Source organism: Bubalus kerabau, chromosome 1 (assembly GCF_029407905.1).
Source record: "Bubalus kerabau isolate K-KA32 ecotype Philippines breed swamp buffalo chromosome 1, PCC_UOA_SB_1v2, whole genome shotgun sequence".
In the NCBI taxonomy this organism is placed as follows: Eukaryota; Metazoa; Chordata; class Mammalia; order Artiodactyla; family Bovidae; genus Bubalus; species Bubalus kerabau.
Genome location: NC_073624.1, coordinates 184,621,368 through 184,628,790, shown reverse-complemented (window position 1 = coordinate 184,628,790; position 7,423 = coordinate 184,621,368). Strand labels below are relative to the sequence as shown.

General features: G+C 38.3%; 1 protein-coding gene across 7 annotated transcripts in view; it reads left to right on the top strand.

Moving 5' to 3' along the window:
• ELOF1 (elongation factor 1) overlaps positions 1-7,423 on the top strand; it is a 277,100-nt gene that overhangs the window by 172,612 nt on the left and 97,065 nt on the right. The window lies entirely within an intron of this gene.

The window sequence follows — 7,423 nt, the reverse complement described above, 5'->3', positions numbered from 1 at the left end:
AATGAATAGCACATTACATTGCACAATGCATTACAAGCATTTTCTGTACATTGTTGTTTAAGTCATTAAGTTGTGTGTGACACTTTGTGTCCCTATGGACTGTAGCCCTCCAGGCTCCTCTGTCCATGGGATTTCCCAGGCAAGAATACTGGAGTGGGTTACCATTTCCTTCTCCAGGAGAATCTTCCTGATGGAAGGATTAAACCTGTGTCTCTTGCATTGGGAGGCGAGTTCTTTACCACTGAAGCCACTTAATGTACTTTACTTCTGAGTATTTTCACAGCAACCCATAAGGAAGATACTATTATCTATCTCCATTTTACAGATGAAGAAATCAATGGGAGCATATTGCTAGAATGTAAATATTTCATTTATGTTTTCAACAGTTATTTTATTTCAAAATCATTATTGAACTTTATTTTCATTAGTAAAATAATATCTCATTCTAGCAAGTAAAAAAGTATGTAGAAAACAGTTTAATAAAACTGCAGTTTTCTTCTGTTATAGTTAAATATATCAATCACTTTATTTATTTATTGGATTTCTGTCTCAGATCTAGGAAGGTACTTCCTATCCTAGAGGTTTACTACAAAACTTTACTAAATACTCAAATATCAGGAATCCCATATTTTGCAAGTTTCCTGAACATAAACATACCAAAAAAAAATCCATTATAATAAAACCTTTGATGCAAAATTCTTAAATTAATTAACTGATATTAATACAAATCATAATCAGGCAGGATTTACTGTTAAGTAACAAATAAGTAAAAGCTTATTAAAAAGTAGAGACATTACTTTGCTAACAAAGGTCCGTCTAGTCAAAGCTATGGTTTTTCCAGTAGTCATGTATGGATGTGAGGGTTGGACTATAATGAAAGCTGAGCACCGAAGAATTGATGCTTTTGAACTGTGGTGTTGGAGAAGACTCTTGAGAGTCCCTTGGACTGCAAGGAGATCCAACCAGTCCATCCTAAAGGAAATCAGACCTGAATATTCGTTGGAAGGACTGATGCTAAAGCTGAAACTCCAATACTATGGCCACCTAATGTGAAGAACTGACTCATTGGAAAAGACCCTGATGCTGGGAAAGACTGAAGGTGGGAGGAGAAGGAGACACCAGAGGATGAGATGGTTGCATGGCATCACCGACTCGATGGACATGAATTTGAGTAAACTCTGGGAGTTGGTGATGGGCAGGGAGGCCTGGTGTGCTGCAGTCCATGGGGTCTCAAAGAGTCAGACACGACTGAGTGACTGAACCGAACTGAACAAATATTTATACTTTAGAAATTTAGAAATGTAATTAATGACATTCATGACATTGATTTATGACATTATTGCCGGAGTCCAGCTCCAGCAGCCAGGGAATCAGCCAGAAGAGATGAGCGGTGTTGGCGGAGAATGATGCAGCCTCTGACTCAAGGTTTCAATAAACATGCAGGACTGCATGTTTATTTCAAGCATCAGGTCTTCTTTTATACTTTTTCAAAAGCATTAGGTCAGAGGTTTTACATTTTCAGCTCCCCCTCACCCAGATTTATTGTCTCCATAAATCATTGTTGCCCTTCAACCAGAGTTACATTGTAACTCATGCTTATGTCTGGGCTGCATACCACATCCCTCAGTTTATTTCTTATCTTTCTAAGTCCTGCTTGCCCCTAGTATCCTAAGCTCACTATCTCCTAAAAAGTCTTCAAGCTATTCTTAATTATTCCTAAACCCTAAGCTCAGCAAACTTCCTTTGCCATAAACATTCCCCTCACAAACAGGTCTCAGATAACAATCCTTCCCATGGCCTCAAGCTGCGGCCTACGTGCTCATCCTGGGACATTCTTTGTAAAGATCTTTGAACAAATGTCAATGGTTACTTTATAGATTATTTTCTGGGCACAAATGCAGAAGGCTTTGTGCTTTCTCATGCTTCTCTCAAGAACAATAAGCACCTTGACATTCTTTCTAGCCAACTCAACGGAAGAAAGAAAAGAACAAGTCAGAATCACAAGATCTAACTCCTTCATCCCGGGACCGTGCCTGTGGGATGAGGAGAAGGGGTTGGGGCCGTGCCTCCATTTTGTCAGTAATGCCTAACACGGCTCCCAACACATTATGTCATAATTTGACATAATGTAATTTATAATGTTAATGCATGTAAGAAGAATTTTTTCCAATCTCACTAACTGCCAGGAAATCATTTTAAAAAATGCATTGCAGGGGCGAAAAAATGCATTGCAGCATTATTAAAAACAACAAAGAGAGGTAAACAACCTAAATGCACTTTAATGGATGAAAGAATAAGGAAAATGGGTCATATACATACAATGGAATATTATTTAACCTTAAAAAGGAAGGAAATCCTGTTATATGCTACAACATGCATGAGCCTTGAGGGCATAATGGTAAGCGACATAGATCAGTAGAAAAGAACAGAGGTTGCATGATTCCACTTAAATGAGGCAACTAAAGTAGTCAAACATAAAAACAAATTAGAAACGTGGTTTCCAAGACAGGGGTAAGGGGATCTGGGGAGTTGCTTGGTGAGTATAGTTTCACTCATGCATAATGTTGGGGGGGGGCAGTTCTGAGAATCCATTGCACAACAGTGTGCATGTGGCTGAACATAATGTAATGTGTGCTTATAGATTGTTTGCAGGGTGAATTTTATGTTGTGTGTTTTTTGTCACAATAAAATAAATTTAAGATGTAATACCCATCCTAATATGTAATTCAAAGAATAGAAATAGATATTAAAATAGAAAATATTAAAATGGTATTAAACCCTTAAAAAAAAAAAGATGTGCTTTCTGGTTCTGGATAAGACAGTGTAGACTCATTTTTTTGACTCTATGCTAAATACAATTAAAAACCATGGAAATAATTAAACAGACTATGTGTGGAAATTGAAAGAAGAAAAGAGGAAGACAGACTGGGAAAGAACCTCCGCATTTGGGGAAAAACACAACTGTGAGGTCTTAGGTTTATATTTGAATCACATATTTATCTCATACTGATCACCAGAGAAACTTGCAACCTGGAATTGCCAACAGACAAACAAACAAAAAGAACCTGTTTTGCTGAAAGTTTTACTTTCATTTTAGGTTTGAAGGATTTTTTTAACAAACCACTCATTATACATATAAACCATTTCAACTTTATATAGAAGATTATTTGACTTGATTTCAATCTACAGTCATTAAAAGAAAAGAAATAGAAACAACAGGGAAGTAACTGTGTATAAATCACCAAATTGGGCCAACCTACATCCAAACTTAAACAGCACTAGAAAGTCCTTAGTTTACAGCAATCTGGAGTCCCAATTTGAAAAGGGCCCCAGGGGGCCAGGGGGGTGGGGGTGCATCCACCCCACAGTTGAGACTTCAAATCACAGTTTCTGGAGCTCCCACCACCAACTGATATCATCATCAGTTTGCCCACAAAAGTGCAGCTCTGGTTTTACTTTAACCTCTTTACAATTTTTAGCTGTTTTGTTTCACCTTACAAGTCATAGGATTTCATTAGATACCGGGGGTTGGCCAGACCTCCAGGGGCTCAAAAATTCCAAGATTCACTTCCTTTCTTATCTAAAGTGCCCCCTGACCAGCTGTGCTTGCAGGCATCCAGTAAGTGTCCAGGCAGGTCAGAAGCAGGTTAGAGGCCTGCTGCCCTGCTTTTGAAGCCGGAACGAGACTTCCTCCATTTTAATCCCCCTAACAGAACCCTAAGGAGGACCTGTTGTCTTTGGCCAAAAGATTAGAACATGGGACTCACAGAACAGAAACATTTTTGACAAAACTTGCCCTACACCACCCAAACACCACAGATAACCCCCTGATGTCAGTGGGAACTAAGTAGTAAGTATAGATGCCTGTTACCCATCTAAGGTCATCAGATAGCGTAAGGTATGTTCCTTGCTGCTGACCCAGGCTTCACTGACTCTCTAGTCCCATGACAGCAAGTGACCAAGAAGTCACGCTATAGGCCCACTGGGCAACATCAACAAGAGTAAGTCAGAAATCTGCTCTTCTACTCACCCCACCTCCAGCAGAAAACAGCCAGCAATCCAGGTGGGTGCTTTCATATTCAGTATATATCAGTGGAGAAAAAGCTGGGAGTTTGTCCTATTATCTCCCACAGGTGTAGGATATAGCCTGCTGGATCGGTATCTGGGAGACTAAGAAGGACGTCTGGACATTTGCCTCCATGTAATGGCAGCAGGAGGACTCCCCAGGTGGCGCTAGTGGTAAAGAACCTGCCTGCCATTGCAAGAGACATAAGAGATGCAGGGTTCAATCCCTGAGTTAGGAAGATCCCCTGGAGGAGGGCATGACAACCCACTTTAGTATTCTTGCCTGGAGAATCCTGTAGATAGAGGAGCTTGGTAGGCTACAGTCCATAGGGTTGCACAGAGTCTGACATGACTGAAGTTTCTTAGCATGCACGCAATGGCAGCAGGAAACCCAGGGTGACATGTCCTTTTTCTTTTCTCACTAGACATGGAGTCCAAACTTCTACTCCCACCCAGAGGTGGCATAGGGCATCCTTTATTCTCTCAGAGAGGAAGGGAGGAGGACCTTGGAGAGGAAGGAGCTCAAGAAAGGGACTCTTCAATGCTACACAAGAAGTGCTTGGCAGTCACCTCATGAAGCAAATGTGAACTGATATAATATGCCCAAACTATAAAATCTGAACTGCAATGTGACAGCCTATGCTGTCTTCCAAGGCAGGACAGAGTGGCACTCCAAGAGCTCTGAAAACTGCATTGTCATGGGAATCATGGCACACAAATTGATATCAGGGCCAATGTAATAAACCTAACTGAGATGAATGTCTGCAAAAATGGAAGATTAAATAGGATCTGGAGTATCTCAATATGTAAAAAGTCCAGGGAAGAATAAAAAGTATAGAAAAACCATAGATTATGTCAGGGACCAAGAAAATTACTAGTAGGATACAGACAATCATAGGGTGGCTATCCTTGAATGACCATAATAAGATGCTATCCTTGGAACATCTCATATTTTGGAATTAAATTATGAGAATGTTAAGGCAACCATCACAAATTTTTTCAATTAAAAATTAGAAAAAAAATCTTGAAACAAAAATATGGAAAATGCCAGCAAAGAAATAGAAGGCACAAAACCAAATGAAAACCGTAGAGTTGAAAAATAGAATAATTGAAAGAAAAAACTCTGGGTGAGCTCAATAGTATATTGGAGTTGGTGGGTGATAGAAGTGGTGAATCTGAGTTTGGATCAATAGAATTTAATGTATCTAAAGATAGAGAAAATAGATTGGAAAAAAATGAACAAAGCCTCAGAGACCTGTGAAAATATAGCAAATAATGTAAAATTTATGTCCTTGAAGTCCTCTTAACAGAAGATCAAATATGTGAGGCTGAGAAATAATTTAAGAGCTATTAGCTGAAAATATCTCAAACATGGAGAAAGGCATAAAACTACAGATTTTAAGCTAAGCAGAAGTCAAACAGTTCTGCCCTTTCCCCACAGAAAGACTATGCCAACACACTATAATTGACCTTCTGAAAGCTCAAGACAAAAAAATTTTGCAAGCAAATAAAGAGAAAAGAACTAAAAAAGGAACTAAAGAGCCATTGATGGAGGTGAAAGAGAAGAGTGAGAAAGCTGGCTTAAAACTCGACATTCAAAAAACTAAGATCATGGCACCCCATGCCATCACTGCATGGCAAACAGAAAGGGACAAAGTAGAGCAGTGGCAGATTTTGTTTCCTTGGGCTCCAAAATCACTGCTGACGGTGACTGCAGACATGAAATTAAAAGACGCTTGCTCCTTGGAAGAAAAGTTATGGCAAACCTAGACAGCATGTTAAAAATCAGAGGCATCATTTTGCTGACAAAGGCCTGTGTACTCAAAGCTATGGTTTTTCCAGTAATCATATATGGATGGATATGAGAGTTGGACCGTAAAGAAGGATGAGCACCAAAGAATTGATGCTTTAGAATTATGGAGCTAGAGAAGACTCTTGAGAGTCCCTTGGACTGCAAGGAGATTCAACCAGTCAATCCTAAAGGAAATCAACCCTGAATATTCACTGGAAGGACCAATGCTGAAGCTGGGGCTCCAATACTTTGGCCACTTAATGGGAAGAGCCAACTCACTGGAAAAGACCCTGATGCTGGGAAAGATTGAGGCCAAAAGAGAAGAGGGCAGCAGATGATGAGATTGTTGAATGCCATCACCGACTCAATGAACATGAATTTAAGCAAACTGCAGGAGATAGTGAAGGACAAGGAAGCCTGGCATGCTGCAGTCCATGTGGTTGTAAAGAGTCAGACATAGCTTAGGACTGAACAACAACAACAACAACAACAACAACAAAAAATAGAAAACTTAATGGAAATTTTAAAATGGATAAAAAGTAATGAATATGAAAATGCATCATGTCAAAATTTCTGGAATGCACATAAAAAGGTGCTGAGAGGGAAATTTATTGCAATATATGCTTACAAAGACCTTCCCTGGTGGCTCAGTGGTAAAGAATCTACCTGCCAATGTAGAAGACTCAGGTTCAATCCCTGAGTCAGGAAGACTGACTGGAGAAGAAAATGGCAACCCACTCCAGTATTCTTGCCTGGGAAATCCCATGGACAGAGGAGCCTGGTGGGCTACAGTCCATGGAGTCGCAAAGAGTTGGACACAACTTAATGACTAAACAACTACAACAATGTACAAGAAATGTCTGAAGACAATAATCTGAGCTTCTTTCTCAAGAAATACAAAAGAGAAAATCTAAATAAACTCTGTGATTGGAATGAAGGTAATAATGAAAAATGACAAATCAATGACTTTTAAAACAAATATAGTAGAGAAAAAGAAAAACTAAAGCATTGAGAGGAAATAAAACCCCTGATTAAATAGAGAATACCATCTTTATCAATGATCAAAACACTTTAAATCAGATATACCCAATACAAAATAAAAAGTTTAAAAAATTATTTAAAATAAATGCAATAATTTGTCTTTTAAAAATTTTAATGAGCTTATTTTCATCCAAAGGAAGTGATTTGGTGTAATAAAGTTGGAAACAGAGTATAATTTCTAGAAGTTAGCAATATTGATTCTCAAATTCACAAGAAAAGGAATTTTGTCAAAGTAAAACAGGAATTTTTATTGAGGGATAAAACATTAGAGAGGATATGGGAAAAAAGTAATATACCAAAATATTTCTCAAAAGTTCATTATTGGAGGAAAAACTGAATAAACAGAATACTGATGCAGAGGTTCCAGAAAAAGCCCATTTTATTTGGAAACTTGGGAGTTGATTAAGTTTCCATTTTTAAGTAAGTGGCAAAATTTTGATTTGAAAGAATGAAGAAACTATATTACAATTATTTTTAACTTTAATTTCTATATTCAGAAAAAATTATCTTTTAAAATACATTTTT